General features: G+C 45.3%; 2 long non-coding RNA genes across 4 annotated transcripts in view; both read right to left on the bottom strand.

The window, feature by feature from the left end:
* Positions 1–15,012, bottom strand: part of LOC147262537 (uncharacterized) — a 30,024-nt gene extending 15,012 nt beyond the window's left edge. For 2 of the 3 annotated variants that reach the window (XR_015112404.1, XR_015112405.1), the window contains exons 1-4: positions 14,933–15,012; positions 5,787–5,981; positions 4,713–4,805; positions 4,583–4,640 (exon numbers count right to left, since the gene is read on the bottom strand). This is a non-coding gene — a long non-coding RNA (uncharacterized LOC147262537). The remainder of the gene's footprint in view (positions 1–4,582; positions 4,641–4,712; positions 4,806–5,786; positions 5,982–14,932) is intronic. The other variant, XR_015112406.1, reaches the window with a different exon arrangement.
* Positions 15,013–15,029: 17 nt separating this feature from the next.
* On the bottom strand, positions 15,030–25,014 carry LOC147262536 (uncharacterized). The gene is made up of 4 exons (XR_015112403.1): positions 24,808–25,014; positions 15,845–15,932; positions 15,516–15,639; positions 15,030–15,430 (listed from the first exon to the last, which is right to left on the bottom strand). It is a non-coding gene; the product is annotated as an uncharacterized LOC147262536 (long non-coding RNA).
* Between the last annotated feature and the right edge of the window lie 1,709 nt (positions 25,015–26,723).

Genomic DNA, 26,723 nt, shown 5'->3' with positions numbered 1-26,723 from the left:
AAACTATATCAAGCGAACCATACAGATCTAAATACGATCACTGTTTTACCTTCATTGAACCACCTGAAAACTATATCAAGCGAACCATACAGATCTAAATACGATCACTGTTTTACCTTCATTGAACCACCTGAAAACTATATCCAGCGAACCATACAGATCTAAATACGATCATTGTTTTACCTTCATTGAACCACCTGAAAACTATATCAAGCGAACCATACAGATCTAAATACGATCATTGTTTTACCTTCATTGAACCACCTGAAAACTATATCCAGCGAACCATACAGATCTAAATACGATCATTGTTTTACCTTCATTGAACCACCTGAAAACTATATCCAGCGAACCATACAGATCTAAATACGATCACTGTTTTACCTTCATTGAACCACCTGAAAACTATATCAAGCGAACCATACAGATCTAAATACGATCACTGTTTTACCTTCATTGAACCACCTGAAAACTATATCAAGCGAACCATACAGATCTAAATACGATCACTGTTTTACCTTCATTGAACCACCTGAAAACTATATCAAGCGAACCATACAGATCTAAATACGATCACTGTTTTACCTTCATTGAACCACCTGAAAACTATATCCAGCGAACCATACAGATCTAAATACGATCATTGTTTTACCTTCATTGAACCACCTGAAAACTATATCAAGCGAACCATACAGATCTAAATACGATCATTGTTTTACCTTCATTGAACCACCTGAAAACTATATCCAGCGAACCATACAGATCTAAATACGATCATTGTTTTACCTTCATTGAACCACCTGAAAACTATATCCAGCGAACCATCCAGATCTAAATAGATCACTGTTTTACCTTCATTGAACCACCTGAAAACTATATCATGCCAACCATACAGATCTAAATACGATCACTGTTTTACCTTCATTGAACCACCTGAAAACTATATCCAGCCAACCATACAGATCTAAATACGATCACTGTTTTACCTTCATTGAACCACCTGAAAACTATATCAAGCGAACCATACAGATCTAAATACGATCACTGTTTTACCTTCATTGAACCACCTGAAAACTATATCCAGCGAACCATACAGATCTAAATACGATCATTGTTTTACCTTCATTGAACCACCTGAAAACTATATCAAGCGAACCATACAGATCTAAATAGATCACTGTTTTACCTTCATTGAACCACCTGAAAACTATATCCAGCGAACCATACAGATCTAAATAGATCACTGTTTTACCTTCATTGAACCACCTGAAAACTATATCCAGCGAACCATACAGATCTAAATACGATCACTGTTTTACCTTCATTGAACCACCTGAAAACTATATCAAGCGAACCATACAGATCTAAATACGATCACTGTTTTACCTTCATTGAACCACCTGAAAACTATATCGAGCGAACCATACAGATCTAAATACGATCACTGTTTTACCTTCATTGAACCACCTGAAAACTATATCAAGCGAACCATACAGATCTAAATAGATCACTGTTTTACCTTCATTGAACCACCTGAAAACTATATCAAGCGAACCATACAGATCTAAATACGATCACTGTTTTACCTTCATTGAACCACCTGAAAACTATATCAAGCGAACCATACAGATCTAAATAGATCACTGTTTTACCTTCATTGAACCACCTGAAAACTATATCCAGCGAACCATACAGATCTAAATAGATCACTGTTTTACCTTCATTGAACCACCTGAAAACTATATCCAGCGAACCATACAGATCTAAATACGATCACTGTTTTACCTTCATTGAACCAACTGAAAACTATATCCAGCAAACCATACAGATCTAAATACGATCACTGTTTTACCTTCATTGAACCACCTGAAAACTATATCCAGCGAACCATACAGATCTAAATAGATCACTGTTTTACCTTCATTGAACCACCTGAAAACTATATCATGCCAACCATACAGATCTAAATACGATCACTGTTTTACCTTCATTGAACCACCTGAAAACTATATCCAGCGAACCATACAGATCTAAATACGATCACTGTTTTACCTTCATTGAACCACCTGAAAATTATATCCAGCGAACCATCCAGATCTAAATACGATCACTGTTTTACCTTCATTGAACCACCTGAAAACTATATCAAGCGAACCATACAGATCTAAATACGATCACTGTTTTACCTTCATTGAACCACCTGAAAACTATATCGAGCGAACCATACAGATCTAAATACGATCACTGTTTTACCTTCATTGAACCACCTGAAAACTATATCCAGCGAACCATACAGATCTAAATAGATCATTGTTTTACCTTCATTGAACCACCTGAAAACTATATCCAGCGAACCATCCAGATCTAAATACGATCACTGTTTTACCTTCATTGAACCACCTGAAAACTATATCAAGCGAACCATCCAGATCTAAATACGATCACTGTTTTACCTTCATTGAACCACCTGAAAACTATATCAAGCGAACCATACAGATCTAAATACGATCACTGTTTTACCTTCATTGAACCACCTGAAAACTATATCCAGCGAACCATACAGATCTAAATACGATCACTGTTTTACCTTCATTGAACCACCTGAAAACTATATCGAGCGAACCATACAGATCTAAATACGATCACTGTTTTACCTTCATTGAACCACCTGAAAACTATATCGAGCGAACCATACAGATCTAAATACGATCACTGTTTTACCTTCATTGAACCACCTGAAAACTATATCAAGCGAACCATACAGATCTAAATAGATCACTGTTTTACCTTCATTGAACCACCTGAAAACTATATCGAGCGAACCATACAGATCTAAATACGATCATTGTTTTACCTTCATTGAACCACCTGAAAACTATATCCAGCGAACCATCCAGATCTAAATACGATCACTGTTTTACCTTCATTGAACCACCTGAAAACTATATCGAGCGAACCATACAGATCTAAATACGATCATTGTTTTACCTTCATTGAACCACCTGAAAACTATATCAAGCGAACCATACAGATCTAAATACGATCATTGTTTTACCTTCATTGAACCACCTGAAAACTATATCCAGCGAACCATCCAGATCTAAATACGATCACTGTTTTACCTTCATTGAACCACCTGAAAACTATATCGAGCGAACCATACAGATCTAAATACGGACCTCTACACACAGCAGAGTGTTCCGTTAATAGTTCCGCTTTTTTATGAAGGAAAAACATGGCCGTCCGCAGGCGCTGCTGTGAAGTCTGACGTCAGTCGAGTTTCATATATATATTCAAAGTTTCACTCCATATATTCAGGATTGATTTTATATATATATGTATATTCAAAGTTTCATTCAATATATTCAAAGTTTCATTCCATATATTCAAAGTTTCATTCCATATATTCAAAGTTTCATTCCATATGTTCAAAGTTTCATTCCATATATTCAAAGTTTCATTCCATATATTCAAAGTTTCATTCAATATATTCAAAGTTTCATTCCATATATTCAAAGTTTCATTCCATATATTCAAAGTTTCATTCCATATATTCAAAGTTTCATTCCATATGTTCAAAGTTTCATTCCATATATTCAAAGTTTCATTCCATATATTCAAAGTTTCATTCAATATATTCAAAGTTTCATTCAATATATTCAAAGTTTCATTCAATATATTCAGAGTTTCATTCAATATATTCAGAGGTTCACTCAATATATTCAAAGATTAATTTCCTGAACGGCATGCCATAATATACACACACATATATAAATATAAATATAAATATATATATACACACACACACACACACACACACACACATATATATACATATACACACATATACATACATATATATACACACACATACACACATATACATATATATATACATATACACATATACATATATACATATACACATATACATATATATACACATATACACATACATATACACACATATACATATATATACACACACACATATACACACACATATATACATATATATATATATATACACACACACACACACATATACATATATATATATATTCTTTGTTTTCTTTTCTTTCTATTTTTCTATACAGTTCTATTTATGTCTATTCTTTTTACCTTTATGGTAACAGTGCTGTGACTGGATTAATAAAGTAATCTGTCTGTCTGTCTGTCTGGTTTGAACCTCCTTGCTAGTAGAGCGGGTGTAGAACACGGCTGGATGAATGACGCCACTCCATCAGATCACCGTGATGTCACAGATTCAGAGAAAAGTAGATTAGGTGCTTTTATTAAAGGAGCAGTTGGAACTGCATCATGCCCTGACATGCATGCACACGCGCGCACGCGCACGCACACACACACACACACACACACACACACACAAAAGCATCTGCCAATTCCACCAAAATGTGGTTCTTCGTGGTACAATTTGAACTTTGTGTCCTAAACTGGTCCGATCATGGAGAAATACCACAGAGACTGATTTTACACCCTTAATAGTAACCCTCCTCCTGAGGGGAGCTTTACTGTGAATAATAGCAGAAGTGTTTGGGAGAGGCGGTGCTGGAGAAGATACCTGTGGTGGGTCAGGAGGACATATCCTTCCTCTACTCTGTTGGTGGTCCACCTCGTCACTATAACACATGAAAATGAACAAATAAACATGTGATAACAATGACTCAGAGTCGTCCTCCGTGGACACACACCTCCACCTTAGTCTGTTTGACTTCCCCTCTTCTTTCTCTTCTTCTCTTTCTTCTATGAATCAGTACAGACAACAACTCCTTGGTTTTCTCACACTGAAATACAGCAACACCATCAGGGTCACACACCAGTTCCTGCCTTCTCCATATTTAAAGTATGTTTATGAGTTTCAGCATCTTCAAGATCAATTAGCATATTAAAACAGATGAGCAGGTACACCATTATCTTTATTTGTATCCTGCAGCCAGCATAATTGTCTGGATCTGTATCTGTACTCAGAGGGGGCGGGGTTACACCAAAACCTAAAATGTGTGGCTTAGCATGGAAGTGTGCGCTATTTGTGGAATTAGTTTCAAGAAATTAATAGGGATTGATCCGATGTTGCTATATTTATTATTTATTCAAATTCATTTCAAATTTCCAGTTATTCCAGATGAAGCTTTAGATGTTTTTGATCAGCAGACTAAACAAACTGCCACCAGAGCAACCCAGACTGGAGATGTGGAGCAAATCCTGGAGCTGGTTCATTGTCACAGCCAGTGAGTGTGTGTGTGTGTGTGTGAGAGAGAGAGAGAGAGAGAGAGAGAGAGCGAAAGAGAGAGAGAGAGAGATGTTCTGTTTTCATCACCCTTTTTGTAAGTTGTAAAAATTCACTATTTTAGTGCACGTTAGCGTGACACAATCAGGCTAACCTCAGCTGTAGGACGTCGTCACCAAAGAGCAACCATCATCATTACCAATGTCTTTAGATGGTAAACAGCCCTGAAGGACTAACTGGTCCATCCATCCATCCAGCCACTCATCCACCCATCCATCATCCCTCCCTCCATCTTCCTCCTCTTCTCCTGTTCAGGGTAGTGGGGGTGGAGCCTATCCCAGCAGCCTTCCCCCTGGACAGGTCACCAGTCCATGGCAGGGCCAACACATAGAGACAGACAACCATTGGCTCTCCCAGCCACGCCTACGGTCAATTTAGAGTCTGGATTAACCTGGTCCCTCTTGATGTCTTTGGACTGTGGAGGAAGCTGGAGTACCAGAGAGAACCCAGCAGGAACAGGGAGAACATGGAGACTCACCCAGAAAGACCCCGTGCTGCAGCCGGGGCTCCACCCACAACCTTCTTGATGGGGGGCCACAGGGAGGACCACTGCTCCACCAGGCTGCCCGCTCACTGGTCCAGATGCACTTAAGTTTACTCCTAATGGCACCAAGACTGGAAGGTGCAACCTTCAAAATAACACAGGAAACAACATCCAGAGCCAGACAGGATCCTGTTGACAACCAAAGAGAATATTGTTTATTGATGATTGTAGGTGCATACATGTTCTGACCTATTAGAGAAAAGTTACAACAAATTTGTTTGGATAGTTTTTGTCTCCCCCAAGAAAACATCACCAGTTGACCTGTGATGCGGTCCAGGGCGTAGCTCCACCCCACTGTGGACCACCACATGCCTTTGTTACATGGTCAGTCATCAGCTAAATCTTTTCACCTGAAGGAAAAGAGTTTGACCAGGAGGACAGAGCCTCTGGGAGCATCAGTCTCTCCCCCCCCTCTGTGAAGGCAACACAGGGAATCGCACGAGCAGCCCCCATGTCGGCAGCCCACCAAGCGACAACCAGACTATCACCAGACTACTACCAGACAACAACCACCAGACTACCACCAGCAGACGACTACCAGACGACAACCAGACTACTACCAGACTACCACCAGACGACAACCACCAGACTACCACCAGACGACAACAACCAGACAACCACCAGACGACAACCACCAGACGACTACCAGACGACTACCACCAGATGACTACCACCAGCAGACTACAACGAGACAACAACCATCAGACTACCACCAGACTACTACCAGACTACCAGCAGACGTCAACCACCAGACTACCACCAGCAGACTACTACCAGACGACAACCATCAGACTACCAGCAGACTACTACCAGACGATAACCAGCAGACTACTACCAGACGATAACCAGCAGACTACTACCAGACTACAACCAGACTACTACCAGATGACAACCACCAGACTACTACCAGACGACAACCACCAGACTACTTCCAGATGACAACCACCAGACTACTACCAGACGACAACCACCAGATGACAACCACCAGACTACTACAAGACGACAACCACCAGATGACTACCACCAGACTACTACCAGACTACTACCTGCTCGGCTAATTGGGAGTCCTTAAAGTGGAGCACTTCCCTTCCTCCCTCCTCGTTACAACGGGGTCAATGGCCTCACTGACGACAACCAACAGACTACAACCAGACTACCACCAGCAGACTACTACCAGACGACAACCAGCAGACTACCACCAGACTATTACCAGATGAAAACCAGCAGACAACCACCACCAGACTACTACCAGACGACAACCAGAATACCACCAGCAGACTACAACCAGACGACAACCAGCAGACTACAACCAGACCACTACCAGACGACAACCACCAGACGACAACCAGACTACCACCAGCAGACTACAACCAGACGACAACCAGCAGACTACAACCAGACGACAACCACCAGACTACCACCAGACGACAACCACCAGACTACTACCAGACTACCACCAGACGACAACCACCAGACTACCACCAGACTACTACCAGACGACAACCACCAGACGACTACCAGACGACAACCACCAGACAACAACCAGACTACTACCACCAGCAGACTACAACGAGACAACAACCATCAGACTACCACCAGACTACTACCAGACTACCAGCAGACAACCACCAGACTACCACCAGCAGACTACTACCAGACGACAACCAGACTACCACCAGCAGAATACTACCGGACGACAACCACCAGACTACTACCAGACAACAACCACCAGATGACAACAAGCAGACTACTACCAGACGACAACTAGACTACCACCAGCAGACTACAACCAGACGACAACCAGCAGACTACCACCAGACCACTACCAGACGACAACCACCAGACGACAACCAGACTACCACCAGCAGACTACTACCAGACGACAACCACCAGACTACTACCAGACGACAACCAGACTACCACCAGCAGACTAACCCAGACTACCACCAGCAGACTACAACGAGACGAAAACCATCAGATTACCACCAGACTACTACCAGACGACAACCAGCAGACTACTACCACGCTACAACCAGACTACCACCAGCAGACTACTACCAGATGACAACCACCAGACTACCACCAGCAGACTACTACCAGACGACAACCACCAGACTACTACCAGACGACAACCAGACTACCACCAGCAGACTACAACCAGACGACAACCAGCAGACTACAACCAGCAGACTACAACCAGACGACAACCAGCAGACTACAACCAGACGACAACCAGCAGACTAACACCAGACGACAACCAGCAGACTACCACCAGACTATTACCAGATGACAACCAGCAGACGACCACCAGCAGAATAAAACAAGCAGACTACTGCAAGACGACAACCACCAGACTACTACCAGACGACAACCAGACTACCACCAGACTACAAGCACCAGACTACTACCAGACGACAACCAGCAGACTACTACCAGACGACAACCAGCAGACTACCACCAGACGACAACCAGCAGACTACCACCAGACGAAAACCACCAGACTACCACCAGACTACTACCAGACGACAACCACCAGACAACTACCAGACGACTACCACCAGACTACCACCAGCAGACTACAACGAGACGACAACCATCAGGCTACCGCCAGACGACAACCAGCAGACTACCACCAGACGAAAACCAGCAGACTACCACCAGACAACAACCACCAGACTACTACCAGACGACAACCAGACGACAACCAGCACACTACCACCAGACGATTACCAGATGACAACCAGCAGACGACCACCAGCAGACTACTACCAGACTACAACCGCCAGAGTACTACCAGACGACAACCACCAGACTACTACCAGACGACAACCAGACTACCACCAGCAGACTACAACCAGACGACAACCAGCAGACTACAACCAGCAGACTACAACCAGACGACAACCAGCAGACTACAACCAGACGACAACCAGCAGACTAACACCAGACGACAACCAGCAGACTACCACCAGACTATTACCAGATGACAACCAGCAGACGACCACCAGCAGAATAAAACAAGCAGACTACTGCAAGACGACAACCACCAGACTACTACCAGACGACAACCAGACTACCACCAGACTACAAGCACCAGACTACTACCAGACGACAACCAGACTACCACCAGCAGACTACTACCAGACGACAACCACCAGACTACTACCAGACGACAACAAGCAGACTACTACCAGACGACAACTAGACTACCACCAGCAGACTACAACCAGACGACAACCAGCAGACTACCACCAGACCACTACCAGACGACAACCAGCAGACTACCAGCAGACGACAACCACCAGACTACAACCAGACTACCACCAGCAGACTACTACCAGACGACAACCATCAGACTACCAGCAGACTACTACCAGATGATAACCAGCAGACTACTACCAGACGACAACCAGCAGACTACAACCAGACTACCACCAGCAGACTACCACCAGACTACTACCAGACGACAACCACCAGACTACTACCAGACGACAACCAGCAGACTACAACCAGACTACCACCAGCAGACTACCACCAGACTACTACCAGACGACAACCACCAGACTACTACCAGACGACAACCAGCAGACTACTACCAGGCTACAACCAGACTACCACCAGCAGACTACTACCAGATGACAACCACCAGACTACCACCAGCAGACTACTACCAGACGACAACCAGCAGACTACTACCAGACGACAACCAGCAGACTACTACCAGACGACAACCAGCAGACTACCACCAGACGACAACCAGCAGACTACCACCAGACGAAAACCACCAGACTACCACCAGACTACCACCAGACTACTACCAGACGACAACCACCAGACAACTACCAGACGACTACCACCAGACTACCACCAGCAGACTACAACGAGACGACAACCATCAGGCTACCGCCAGACGACAACCAGCAGACTACCACCAGACGAAAACCAGCAGACTACCACCAGACAACAACCACCAGACTACTACCAGACGACAACCAGACGACAACCAGCACACTACCACCAGACGATTACCAGATGACAACCAGCAGACGACCACCAGCAGACTACTACCAGACTACAACCGCCAGAGTACTACCAGACGACAACCACCAGACTACTACCAGACGACAACCAGACTACCACCAGCAGACTACAACCAGACGACAACCAGCAGACTACAACCAGCAGACTACAACCAGACGACAACCAGCAGACTACAACCAGACGACAACCAGCAGACTAACACCAGACGACAACCAGCAGACTACCACCAGACTATTACCAGATGACAACCAGCAGACGACCACCAGCAGAATAAAACAAGCAGACTACTGCAAGACGACAACCACCAGACTACTACCAGACGACAACCAGACTACCACCAGACTACAAGCACCAGACTACTACCAGACGACAACCAGACTACCACCAGCAGACTACTACCAGACGACAACCACCAGACTACTACCAGACGACAACAAGCAGACTACTACCAGACGACAACTAGACTACCACCAGCAGACTACAACCAGACGACAACCAGCAGACTACCACCAGACCACTACCAGATGACAACCAGCAGACTACCAGCAGACGACAACCACCAGACTACAACCAGACTACCACCAGCAGACTACTACCAGACGACAACCATCAGACTACCAGCAGACTACTACCAGATGATAACCAGCAGACTACTACCAGACGACAACCAGCAGACTACAACCAGACTACCACCAGCAGACTACCACCAGACTACTACCAGACGACAACCTCCAGACTACTACCAGACGACAACCACCAGATGACAACCACCAGACTACTACAAGACGACAACCACCAGATGACAACCACCAGACTACTACCCGACTACTACCAGACGATAACTAGCAGACTACTACCAGACGACAACCATCAGACTACAACCAGACTACTACCAGACGACAACCACCAGACTACTACCAGACGACAACCATTAGACTACAACCAGACGACAACCACCAGACTACAACCAGACTACAACCAGACTACTACCAGACGACAACCACCAGACTACTACCAGACGACAACCACCAGACTACTACCAGACGACAACCACCAGATGACAACCATCAGACTACTACCAGACGACAACCACCAGACTACTACCAGACAACAACCACCAGACTACCACCAGACTACTACCAGACGATAACAAGCAGACTACTACCAGACGACAACCATCAGACAACCACCAGACTACTACCAGACGACAACCACCAGACTACTACCAGACGACAACCACCAGATTACCACCAGACTACTACCAGACGGCAACCACCAGACTACTACAAGACGACAACCATCAGATGACAACCATCAGACTACTACAAGACCACAACCACCAGATGACAACCACAAGACTACTACAAGACGACAACCACCATATGACAACCACCAGACTACTACAAGACGACAACCACCAGACTACTACAAGACGACAACCACCAGATGAAAACCACCAGATGACAACCACCAGACGACAACCAGCAGACTACCACCAGACGACAACCACCAGACTACTACCAGACGACAACCATCAGACTACCACCAGACGACAACCAGACTACCACCAGATGACAACCACCAGACTACTACAAGACGACAACCACCAGATGACAACCACCAGACGCGTCTTCATTTCCAGGACATATTAATCTGTGAAGTTTCTATGTCCCTTAGGTTGATTGATAGATGTTTGGCTCGTCAATCAGACTCTTTCAACGTGCTCATTGGCTGCCATGCTATCAGATTCTAGTTACCCACCACTGCCCCCATCAGCCCACAGTAGGTGGAACCTCCACCTGCACATGGTTCTGATTTGAACCTGAGGTGACGTGTTTTCATTGGCCTGCAGCTTTTCTCCGTTTCCTGTCACTTTTATTTCCTTCAGGCTGCGCGGCTAATTGGGAGGAGTCCTTAAAGTGGAGCACTTCCCTTTCTCCCTCCTCGTTACAAAGGGGTCAATGGCCTCACTGAGTGGAGGCTTTTTACTGGTTCTCCAGGGTCCAGAGCCCTGCTGGGCCTCAGCGCCAATTACAGCAATCAAAGCTGAAGTGTGGACACCGAGAGGAGCCACATGTGGAGGTTCAGGTGTGGAAGAATCTGCTCCTGGTAACAGGAGAATAAGTCCTGGTTTCAGCAGGAGTACAGTTCTCATCACTGGAGCATGGATTTAACAGGTTTGAATTATTTTTATCAAGACACACACACACACACACACACACACACACACACACACACACCAAACCATTCATACACCTTTCCTGACCTCAGACTCTTGCTTGTGGGAACCTGAAGCTTCCAGAGTGGAGGCAGATTGTCTTCTGAACCCACTGCACCACGGGTTGTCTAAGCAAGAGCAGCAAGTCCATGACTTTGTGTCCACAGTGTGAGTTGAAAGTTGTAGTCTGCAAGTGTCTTCTCACAGACCAGAACAGGCATGAAGATGCCATCTAAATTGACCATCTGTCAGGTCCATCCATACGTGGAGAGACAGCGTTCTTTTCTAGCAGCTGGTCATGATGTCATTTCCCAGGCTCAGAAAATTATCAAGTCAGTGGATTCCTCAAAAGTACACCTATGCCTCTACAACTGCATTTACTCCTCTACAACTACACCCACCCCTCTAAAACTGCATCTACCCCTCTACAACTTCAACTACCCCTCTAAAACTACATCTACCCCTCTACAAATTCAACTACCCCTCTAAAACTGCATCTACCCCTCTACAACTTCAACTACCCCTCTAAAACTGCATCTACCCCTCTACAACTTCAACTACCCCTCTAAAACTGCAGCTACCCCTCTACAACTTCAACTACCCCTCTAAAACTGCAGCTACCCCTCTACAACTTCAACTACCCCTCTAAAACTGCATCTACCCCTCTACAACAACAACTACCCCTCTAAAACTGCATATACCCCTCTACAACAGTATCTACTCCTCTAAATCTACACCCACCCCTCTACAACTTCAACTACCCCTCTAAAACTGCATCTACCCCTCTACAACAACAACTACCCCTCTAAAACTGCATATACCCCTCTACAACAGTATCTACTCCTCTAAATCTACACCCACCCCTCTACAACTGCATCTACCCCTCTACATCTATGCCACCAAACTTGATCTGTCCTATCACAGGACTCAAAGGTCCCAGCCTTCCAAGGGTGGTCCTGGAGTGCCGAAGGAGGAGAACGATGAATTCTGTGGCTCCATCGCTCCTAATAAACCCCTAAAACTAACAGTTTTACACTGTGTGTCTGTCTGACCAGCAGCTGAAGTTGAACCCCCCCCCCCCCCCGCTGAACTCAAACCATCACTCTGTTTTCATCTGTAACGTCTCCTGTCAACTCCTACTCTCAGTTCCCACGAGTCAGATTTTCACAATAAAAAAGTGCCAAATCCGGACCTGCAGCACAGATGTTTATTTAGCTTGTTGGGTTTATTTTTAGACCCCAGCAGGGTCAAAGGTCAGCTCATGAAGCTAAGAACTACACATGTGCCTGACCAAGGTGTCTGGAAAACCAATCAGAGGCCAGGACAGACCCAAACAAACACAAACACATGTCCTGTTGAGAGATAATGAACTTCAACAAACCTGGACTCACTCCCTTACATCTTTGTTTTACAATTATAATGTAACAACGAGTGAATGAGTTATAAAATAGGTATAGAATGAATGTAGTTAATGAGTTATAATGTAATGTACAAATTAAGACTTTGACCTAATGATGGCACAACATGTGAAGTTTTCAAAGGTCATCATGAAACATGGATCCAATATAACAATTTATGCAATTGTTGACATTTTCACAGTTCGAAACTCTAGTAGTGACAAGCCTGGGAAAGCTACTGACTAGCTTGGACCCGAGCAGTGTTACAAACGGGGGTGCTAATGATTAGCCTTTGACATGATATTGATTGACCATGGGATGCGACAACGAACTGTACTTGAGATGCTAACAACTACCCTGAGGAGCCTGTCTGAGTCAGAAAATGACCATTTTTGTTTTGTTTTGTTTTGCTTGCACCAACAACCAGCCTGGAGATGCTTGCACTAAGTGGAGTCAGCTGGTGGTCAAGTGCAACTAGATTAATCTAAACTTGTTATTCTAAAATCATCACTTTGAAGTGCTTCATGTAAAGGGTATAAAATGTGAGGAAGAGCAGAAGACAGTATTTCACACAACAGAATTCCTCGTTTGTTGTCAAAACCAGTCAGATTTACATTGCGACCAATTATTTCCAGAAGGAAACCTGGAATTCTGCATGTTTGTCACTGTTTCATTTTGGTCTGGATCAGATTCATCAGTGCATCATGTCTGATATGACTCGTATGTTATCATATGTTTCCACGGTGACCCACGGAGAGTGTTTCCATGTCACTGCAGCGGCAGAGGAAAGTCGGTGTTATAGGAAAGGAAACCCCTGACCTGCTGACACATGTCCCCCTCTTCTGTAATTGCACTAATTACTTTTCCATAACAGTGCTGGAACACTTATGTATGTGGTTAGAATAACAATTTCCACATGAAACACTTGTTCATTCATCAGGTCCAGAGCTCCAGCGCGAGGGTTCCCCCGCAGACGTCACAGCGCTGAGCACCAGTTACCTCACAGCTGCACACTGTCAGGACGGACGACAATCACTCATCCATCCCTCCCTCCCTCCCTCCATCCATCCCCCATCATCCATCCCTCCCTCCATCCATCATCCACTCATCCCTCCATCACCCATCCCTCCATCACCCATCCATCCATCCATCATCCACCCACCCACCCATCCCTCCATGTTCTCCCTCTTCTCCTGTTGAGGGTGGTGGGGGTGGAGCCTATCCCAGCAGCCCTCCCCCTGGACAGGTCACCAGTCCATGGCAGGGCCAACACATAGAGACAGACAACCATTGGCTCTCCCAGCCACGCCTATGGTCAATTTAGAGTCTGGATTAACCTGGTCCCTCTTGATGTCTTTGGACTGTGGAGGAAGCTGGAGTACCAGAGAGAACCCAGCAGGAACAGGGAGAACATGGAGACTCACCCAGAAAGACCCCGTGCTGCAGCCGGGGCTCCACCCACAACCTTCTTGCTGGGGGCCACAGGGAGGACCACTGCTCCACCGGGCCGCTGCAGAAATAAAGTTAAATGATTAAATCGCTTAACTTAGTTGGTTAGTCTGTTTCTGAGACCAACCAACTGTCAGTAACCAAGATGAAACCAGAACTCTGATGAGGCTGTTTTAACTCAGGGACAAAGAGTCTTAGCAGAGACAGTCTTCCTGCTGCTGCTCTGTCTTCACCCTCGTCCTCCAAATGTGTTCATCATCTATTTTCAGCTCATCTTTTTATTTCTGCCCATCACACTGAGCCAGGACTCCGGAGGGTGGAGGCAGACGGCTGATTGTCCATAGAAAAGCAACATGTTTCCATGTGTTCGTTGGCTGAGGACGGAGCAGAAGTCACTGAGAGGAATCTTTTGGGTCTTTCCATGCTGTCCACCCACTTTCTTCTGAAAGACCTTGTCAACCGGGGACAGCTTCCTGGATATTTTCACAGTGAAGTTAAAATTCAAGCGTCACTGCTCACCTGATGCCACAATCTTTTCAAATGGTACCTTGAAAATACCTAAAAGCTCTCTGTTCTCTCACGTGCTTCCACGTTGCCTCGTCACAAAACCTTTTGAGAGCAAATACTCGGACTGGATCAAGTCAGACTGACGCAGAAGCTCAGCAGAGGGTCGAGAGTTTTGCTGCAGAAAAAAGTGAAAGTTTGAGTAGAAAGTTGGACTCCTTAAGACCTCTTGAACAGCTGATCATAAAAAGTGTTGTTTAAAGATGTTGGAGACTGAGGGGAAGAAAATGTTCCAGCAGACAAGGAAAGAACAAAACTGCAGTATTTCAGCGTTGTGAGCAAGATGGAGTGAGGGTGGAGGACCTGCAGCCCTCATCCTTTACCAGTACTGGACTCCGCCGAGCGCAGACAGGAGACAGGACCCGTCCTCAGCTGTCCTCTCTGCCATCACGGCGTCCTCCAAGCCAGATTCTGATGAAAAATAGATCAGTTTGGGTTTGTGTCCAACATCTGAAGAAAAAAAGAGCTTCTGTATGAAGCCTTTGGTTTTATTTTGGCTCTGATGGTCCAACGAGTTTAGGTAACGCAGTAAAAGGCCAGGAACAAAACTTCAGGCTGTAATTTAACATTTTACGCTTCATGTTGGGGTTTGACAAGCAGCCCAGGACGAGCTGAGATGGTAAATACGGTGGTAAGAAGAGTGGACGTGAAGGTGAGGATGTAAACATCCATCCTCCAGGGCAGCGCCGCCACCACAGCGAGCTTAACGACTTCCTCCCAGGTATTTAATGTGTCACTTGCAGGCGCTTCACGCTCGACATCTTTTTCCCTCCATCATCTGGTTTATTTTCTCTGAGCTGCAGCTCCGTCTTCCTCCTCTTCATGGAAAATGTTCTCCATAAATTAGAAGTCCAAACATCGTCTCCAAAACGCACAAATTGAATAATTCAGACAAATTAGCTAAACAAACACACACTTCCAGGCTTCTTAATGGGCCTAACGAGCTGCACTTAACTGTCTGTTGACGTTTCTGTCTTTAAACCAACACCCTCCACCATGATTGCCTCCCAACTACGAGCCCGGTGGGCCGGGACACTCCCGCAAGGTGAAATGACCTGCCACGGTTTGAAGAGCGAGCCAACAGCAGCGCTGCAGGCCACCAAAGAAGAAGCAGCAGCAGCAGCAGCATCTGTCTGACAGCGAGGAGCAAATCAATGCTTGACCCGATCCCCAGGGGGCGCCGTGGAGCAGAGCCCCCCCCCCCCGTAGAGATATGAACCTGTCTGAGCGGACTGAGCTGACGTGTGAGAAAAAGGTCGGTGAATGTTAAAGAGAGTTTAAACTCTCGCGATGCTGCATCAGCTTGAAAGATTCATCACAACGCCATCCCTGACAGAGTTCAGCATCACCCCATGACATCACAACGCCATCCCTGACAGAGTTCAGCATCACCCCATGACATCACAATGCCATCCCTGACAGAGTTCAGCATCACCCCATGACATCACAACGCCATCCCTGACAGAGTTCAGCATCACCCCATGACATCACAATGCCATCCCTGACAGAGTTCAGCATCACCCCATGACATCACAACGCCATCCCTGACAGAGTTCAGCATCATCCTGTCAAAGTACGACTGCAGTTGTTTGAGGCCAAAAGCTGCATTTTTTTCAACAAGGATGAAGATGATGATGCCACGGAACACGCATCATCAGGGTTCTAAGCTCCACAGAGAGACGTATACAAATGAACACACACACACACACACACGTGTATACACACATATACAATGGGGGAAATAAGTATTGAACGCATTCACTTTTTTGTCATTACATTTATTTCCAAAGATGCAATTCATGTGACATTTCTTCCAGACACTGGTATGAACTCAAATAATCCACACATGAAAAGAAATCACAACATTCAAATCCATAAAGAATGATTATGTGGAATCATGTGCAACAACACAGGAACAAAGTATTGAACACACCATGGGAAAGCTGTATAGTTCGGCAAGGAAAGGCACCGTACCATCTCAAATCTGAAAGTAATTAGTCTTTGTACTTCCTATAAGTGCAGACCAACATCAGCTGGGTGAGTGCTGATTGATGGCCCTATAAACAGGTTGTTTTTTCACCAAGTGGTCAAACAAGACACATCTCATGATGGGTAAAAGCAAGGAGCTCTCTCAAGACCTTCGCAACCTGATTGTTGCTCAGCATCAGAATGGAACTGGTTCCAGACTTATCTCCAAGCATCTGAGTATTCCAGCAAGCACCGTTGGGGCTATTATCCGCAAGCGGAAGAAGCATCACCTTATCATCAACAGGCCACGCACAGGAGCTCCTCGCAAGATTTCTGACCAGGGGGTCAGAAAGATGGTCAGAAGAGTTCTCAAAGAGCCAAGGACCACCCGGAAAGCGCTCCAGAAAGACATGGAGGCAGCAGGTACAAGTGTTACAGAGAAAACGATAGGCAATGCACTCCACCGCCATGGCCTCTATGGACGCTCAGCCCGCAAGACTCCATTCCTCAAAAAAAGGCATGTTGAAGCTGGTTTAAAGTTTGCTAAACAGCATCTGGATAAGCCTGTGGAATACTGGGAGAACGTTGTCTGGTCAGACCAGACCAAAGTTGAACTTTTTGGCTGTCATACTACACACCATGTTTGGAGGAGAGATGGCACTGCACATCCCCCAAATAACACTATAGGAACAGTGAAGTTTGGTGGTGGAAACATCACGGCATGGGGTTGTTTCTCATCTCCTGGTACTGGCAGACTTCATATAATTGAAGGAGCAATGAATGGAAACATCTATCAGCAAATTCTTGAGATGAACCTGCTGCCATCCACCAGGATGATGAAGATGAGACGAGGCTGGACCTTTCAACGGGACAGCGATCCGAAGCACATGGCAAAGTTGACTCTCCAATGGTTTAAAAATAAGAAAATCAATGTGTTAGAATGGCCCAGTCGATCACCTGACTTAAATCCGATTGAACATTTGTGGAAAGAACTAAAGAAAAATGTTCACCAGAGGGCACCAAAGAATATTCAAGATTTAAAGACAATCTGTGCGGAGGAATGGGCAAAAATCCCACCTGAGCAGTGTTGGCGAGTAGTTAATACATACAAGAGGCGTCTGGAAGCTGTCATTGCAAACAAAGGCTTCTCCACAAAGTCTTAAACCAGTCTCAGATGGTGTGTTCAATACTTTGTTCCTGTGTTGTTGCACATGATTCCACATAATCATTCTTTATGGATTTGAATGTTGTGATTTCTTTTCATGTGTGGATTATTTGAGTTCACACCAGTGTCTGGAAGAAATGTCACATGAATTGCATCTTTGGAAATAAATGTAATGACAAAAAAGTTAATGTGTTCAATACTTATTTCCCCCATTGTATATATACACACACACACACACACACACACTAATATACACACACACACTAATACACACACACTAATATACACACACACACACTAATATACACACACACACTAATATACACACACTAATATACACACACACTAATATACACACACACTAATATACACACACACACTAACATACACACACACACTAATATATACACACACACTAATATACACACACACACTAACATACACACACACACTAACATACACACACACACTAACATACACACATACACTAATATACACACACACTAATATACACACTAATATACACACACACTAATATACACACACACACACTAATATACACACACACACTAATATACACACACACACTAACATACACACACACACACTAATATACACACACACACACTAACATACACACACACACTAATATACACACACACACACACACTAATATACACACACACACTAATATACACACACACACTAATATACACACACACTAATATACACACACACACACACTAATATACACACACACACACACTAATATACACACACACACACTAATATACACACACACACACACTAATATACACACACACCAACATACACACACACACTAACATACACACACACACACTAACATACACACACACACTAATATACACACACACACACTAACATACACACACACACTAATATACACACACACACTAACATACACACACACACTAATATACACACACACACACTAACATACACACACACACTAATATACACACACACACTAATATACACACACACACTAATATACACACACACTAATATACACACACACACTAATATACACACACACACTAATATACACACACACACACACACACTAATATACACACACACACTAACATACACACACACACACTAATATACACACACACACACTAACATACACACACACACTAATATACACACACACACACACTAATATACACACACACACTAATATACACACACACACACACTAATATACACACACACACACTAATATACACACACACACTAATATACACACACACTAATATACACACACACACTAATATACACACACACACTAATATACACACACACACACACTAATATACACACACACACTAACATACACACACACACACTAATATACACACACACACACTAACATACACACACACACTAATATACACACACACACACTAATATACACACACACACTAATATACACACACACACTAATATACACACACACTAATATACACACACACACACTAATATACACACACACACACTAATATACACACACACTAATATACACACACACACACTAATATACACACACACACACACTAATATACACACACACCAACATACACACACACACTAACATACACACACACACACTAACATACACACACACACTAATATACACACACACACACTAACATACACACACACACTAATATACACACACACACACTAACATACACACACACACTAATATACACACACACACTAATATACACACACACTAATATACACACACACTAATATACACACACACACACTAATATACACACACACACTAATATACACACACACACTAATATACACACACACACTAATATACACACACACACACACTAATATACACACACACACACTAATATACACACACACACACTAATATACACACACACACTAATATACACACACACTAATATACACACACACACACTAATATACACACACACACACTAATATACACACACACTAATATACACACACACACACACACTAATATACACACACACACTAATATACACACACACACACACACTAATATACACACACACACACTAATATACACACACACACACACACACTAATACACACACACACACACTAATATACACACACACACACACTAATATACACACACACACACACACACACTAATATACACACACACACACACACTAATATACACACACACACACTAACATACACACACACACTAATATACACACACACACTAATATACACACACACACTAATATACACACACACTAATATACACACACACACACTAATATACACACACACACACACTAATATACACACACACTAATATACACACACACACACTAATATACACACACACACACTAATATACACACACACCAACATACACACACACACTAACATACACACACACACACTAACATACACACACACACTAATATACACACACACACACTAACATACACACACACACTAATATACACACACACACACTAACATACACACACACACACTAATATACACACACACACACTAACATACACACACACACTAATATACACACACACACTAATATACACACACACACTAATATACACACACACTAATATACACACACACACTAATATACACACACACACTAATATACACACACACACACTAATATACACACACACACTAACATACACACACACACTAATATACACACACACACACTAACATACACACACACACTAATATACACACACACACACACTAATATACACACACACACTAATATACACACACACACACACACTAATATACACACACACACTAATATACACACACACACTAATATACACACACACTAATATACACACACACTAATATACACACACACACTAATATACACACACACACACACACTAATATACACACACACACTAACATACACACACACACACTAATATACACACACACACACTAACATACACACACACACTAATATACACACACACACACTAACATACACACACACACTAATATACACACACACACTAATATACACACACACTAATATACACACACACTAATATACACACACACACTAATATACACACACACACTAATATACACACACACACTAATATACACACACACACACTAATATACACACACACACACTAATATACACACACACTAATATACACACACACACTAATATACACACACACACACACTAATATACACACACACACACTAATATACACACACACACACTAATATACACACACACTAATATACACACACACACACACACACTAATATACACACACACACTAATATACACACACACACTAATATACACACACACACACACACACTAATATACACACACACACTAATATACACACACACACACACACACTAATATACACACACACACTAATATACACACACACACTAATATACACACACACACTAATACACACACACACACACACACACACACTAATATACACACACACACTAATATACACACACACACTAATATACACACACACTAATATACACACACACACTAATATACACACACACACTAATATACACACACACACACACACTAATATACACACACACACTAATATACACACACACACACACACACTAATATACACACACACACTAATATACACACACACACTAATACACACACACACACACACACACACACACTAATATACACACACACAGGTCAACAGTTCCGTCGGTCACCAACTGTCCAGGTCCCCACTCACAAGATGGGAGGCCTGTAACTTCCATGTAGGAACACTTCAACTAGGAGAGACGGGGGTCGGGGGTCCAGGAAGTCACATTGTAGGATTTTTAAAGAATTTATTTTCAAATTAAGTTGGAAAATAAGAATTTGGTTCATAACAAAGTTCATCTCAGGACTTTGCTATGTCTCCTTTGTTGCTCTTCTCTCAGTCCACCCCCTGCTGGTGGCGTTTGGCCCAGGGATGCTGAGGGGCTGTCGCTGGGCAACACCCACTTTCACCTCCTCCAAAATGTTTCTATGGGGTTGAGGTCTGGAGACTGGCTGGGCCACTCCAGGACCTTGAAGTGCATCATAGGAAGCCACTCCTTCGTTGCCAGGTGGTGTGTTTGGGATCATCGTGACGAAGACCCAGCCACGTTTCATCTTTGCCAAACTGGCGCTGCGTCCGAATGGCCAAGTAGGTCTGATGGCAGGTCTCAGAGCAGGTCGGAGGCTGTCCCAAACCACAGCTGGCGCGAGTAGCGACCTACTTCTCAACCTAAATTCCAGCCTAAACACGCCCACATTGTAGGTCGGTTCAGGTGCATCCTACGGAGCAACCTATGGCCCACAATGCACCGCGGACTTCTTCTTCGTCCCCTAAAAACTTGTGGACCCTCAAGCCAAGTTAGCGCCACCAACAGTCTCCCATTCTGATGAACACCAACATTTATAGTCGTTGATGACTAAAGGTGCGTTCATGTGCTTAATAATAGAGGATGAGTGAAGAGTGGAGTGCAGTACCACAGTCAGGCCAGCAGGTGGGGCTTTCGTTGGTGCTGTCTACCTCATTGTGGTATCTGTGCTCTGCCAGCAGAGGTCGTGCTTCACCACCAATCTAGGGTGTCTGAATGGTGCCGCCGTGTTTAGGTTGTAGCAGGAGGACGTAGTAGGAGGACGTAGGCTGGGACTGGAGCCGCAGCTAACTGTTAGCACTGCTTTGGCTCAGTAACTCCAAACAATGATGTCAGCCAGTGTTCACAACTCGCATGCTGGATGACAGTTTGGGTTAACCGAGGACACGCTGATTAAATGAGCATCAGTAGGAATGTCGACATGTTCAGCGGCAAACTGAACTTGCTAAAACATTGCTAGCTAGCAACTGGAGGCTAAAAACTCCCCGCCACAGGAAGCTGAGCAGGAACACGTCAGTGTGATTAGTTTGTAGTTTTTGCTGTTGGATTTCCATCACTGCTGCCATGGAGATGATAACTTCCTGTTGGACTACAAAAGCGCTTCATCACACTTCAGAGGTTCCAGAACAGGAAGTAGATGGAAGCCCTGCACTGCCAGGCCCCCACGGCACCTGAGAATATTCCCTGCAATCACGTGAAAAACGGCTGAGGAAAGCGACTTTCCCGTCCCGCTGCTCACGTGTGAGCTGCTGGGAACCCGCGAAGCAGCGCTCAGTCGGTCGGTCCCGGCGATCCTCCGGCGAAGCTCATAATGGTTTGTTGATCTTTGTGATTACATGTCATCTTGGCACCGGCGGGTCTGAAGATTCGTGGGAGGTTCGCAGAAACATTAACGCAAGGGAAAAGCGTTTGGCTGCTGGAGACGGAGCTTTTAGCACATTCCTGTCGGGCAGCAGGCAGACGTGGTCTGGGCTCCCGATCCGGCGCTGCTTCGCTCTCCTGCTGCACTGAACTGGCAACCCGGAGGCCGTCAATCAAAGCCCTGCCTCTGAGTCAGCAGGTTGCCGCTGATAGCTGAGCTGGCGTCTCCCTCCTCCTCCTCACTCCACTCTTCCTGGGTTTGAAACACGGTTTTTCTTGTTATTTCCCTGTCAGGGAAAATCCTGGCCTCCCGCGCTCAGTTCGTCAGACTGGCCTCACTTTAGAACCCGACGAGCATTTGAAAGTGACAAGTGGAACCGGGTTCCTTGGTCGCGATGTCGGTTGTGACAGAGAAAGGAAGAGTCGCCCGGCGGAACCGGTTCTGACCCGATTTACTGACGGGAGTCAGGAGACGCCAGAGGAAACGGCTGCGTGTTACAGGGGCATCGATGAGGCGCGAAGCCCTTCAGACAGGAAGTCAGACTGAAGGCTGATGAGCACGCGACAGGTGGACGCGTTCTGCTACGGAGGCCACGAGGGGCCAGAAGACAGAAGCTGATCCTTCAGTTTTATCACTTTGAACTGTGAGACAACGAGAACTTCCTCGGATCGGCTTGTGGGACACATTAGATCTCGAGTGTAACCCCTCCCAAACCCACTCAGGGGGGTGTCCTGCTCCCCCAACACACCGTGAAAACCCAACGCACAGCACCAACGAGACCACATGAACCGTTTACTCACTTGCAGAGAACAGCGGCGTGTGAGAGGAACCAAGGGTCCTGGAGTCTTCAGGGCCTCCCCAGGGCCTCCTGGAGTCTTCAGGGCCTCCCCAGGGCCTCCTGGAGTCTTCAGGGCCTCCCCAGGGCCTCCAGCCAGACTCAACGGGGGAGCTGACGTGCTGCAGCTGTTAATTGACTCATTAGTGAGAGCAGCGCCGACTTCAAAATAAGAGCTGAGACTTCAAAATAAAGCAGTAAATGAAAGCATATAGAAATAAAAAATAGTTCAAATTCAAACCCTACACACAGCAGAATGACAACCGTCATATTGTGGCTCGCTGCAGAGCCGGGACCTGCTGGGACTCCAAACCAGGACCTTTATCTGTGAGATCTTCTCTTTTCAGTGACCTGGAGCAGGAATTTTAATGGCAGCATTTCAGGCGGCTGTGGAGCTCCAGACTGAGGCCGCCAGGTCCGTGTTCAGGAGGCTATCGTCCTGGTCCATCAGCAGGTCCTGGTCCATCAGCAGGTCCTGGTCCATCAGCAGGTCCTGGTTTCCCCCTGCCAGCTGCCTCGAGCGGCCGCAGCTAAGAGCTCTGATACCCCGAGGACTCTGTGGCTTGAGGCTGCGCCGCCCGCAGCCAAGATCCGCAAAACCCCTCAACCACCTCCGGACCACAGGAGGGTAAAACTGGCAGAGGCCGCGACCAGACTGTAGCAGCGGGAAGACGCCATCATGGAGGTCACACTGGCGACCTCATCCCAGCGACGCTGCAGAGGTCCAAACCAGTCTGAATCCCTCAAGATGAGCCAGTGGGTCACAGAGGGGGACCAGCTGGACCAGAGCCTGTGTGTGAGACAGTGTGAGTGTGTGTGTGGGAGTGGGAGTGGGAGTGTGTGGGAGTGGGAGTGGGAGTGGGAGTGTGTGTGTGTGGGAGTGGGAGTGTGTGTGTGTGGGAGTGGGAGTGTGTGGGAGTGGGAGTGGGAGTGGGAGTGTGTGTGTGGGAGTGGGAGTGTGTGTGTGTGGGAGTGGGAGTGTGTGGGAGTGGGAGTGGGAGTGTGTGTGGGAGTGGGAGTGTGTGTGTGTGGGAGTGGGAGTGTGTGTGTGTGGGAGTGGGAGTGTGTGGGAGTGGGAGTGGGAGTGGGAGTGTGGGAGTGGGAGTGTGTGTGTGTGGGAGTGGGAGTGTGTGTGTGTGTGTGGGAGTGGGAGTGTGGGTGTGTGTGGGAGTGGGAGTGTGTGGGAGTGGGAGTGGGAGTGTGTGTGGGAGTGGGAGTGTGTGTGTGTGGGAGTGGGAGTGTGTGTGTGGGAGTGTGTGTGTGTGGGAGTGGGAGTGTGTGTGTGGGAGTGGGAGTGTGTGGGAGTGGGAGTGTGTGTGTGGGAGTGTGTGTGTGTGGGAGTGTGTGGGAGTGGGAGTGTGTGTGCGGGAGTGTGTGTGTGTGCGAGTGTGTGGGAGTGGGAGTGGGAGTGTGTGTGTGTGGGAGTGGGAGTGTGTGGGAGTGGGAGTGGGAGTGTGTGTGTGGGAGTGGGAGTGGGAGTGTGTGTGGGAGTGGGAGTGTGTGTGTGGGAGTGGGAGTGTGGGAGTGGGAGTGTGTGATCGAGTGTGGGTGTGTGTGTGTGGGAGTATGTGTGAGATTGTGTGTGTGTGATAGAGTGGGAGTGTGTGTGTGAGATTGTGTGTGTGTGTGTGATAGAGTGGGAGTGTGTGTGTGAGATTGTGTGTGTGTGTGTGATAGAGTGGGAGTGTGTGTGTGAGATTGTGTGTGTGTGTGTGATAGAGTGGGAGTGTGTGTGTGAGACTGTGTGTGTGTGTGATTGAGTGTGTGTGTGTGATTGAGTGTGTGTGTGAGATTGTGTGTGTGTGTGATTGAGTGTGTGTGTGTGTGAGAGTGTGTGTAGTACAACTTCAGGTATGGTCCCTCCCACCACAGTGACTGGGA

This window comes from Aulostomus chinensis, chromosome 4, assembly GCF_037954235.1.
Source record: "Aulostomus chinensis isolate RoL2024-O1b breed Wild chromosome 4, RoL_Achi_v1.0, whole genome shotgun sequence".
Taxonomy (NCBI): Eukaryota; Metazoa; Chordata; class Actinopteri; order Syngnathiformes; family Aulostomidae; genus Aulostomus; species Aulostomus chinensis.
Note: the sequence above shows the minus strand (reverse complement) of the source record. Positions and strands in the feature narration are given on the sequence as shown.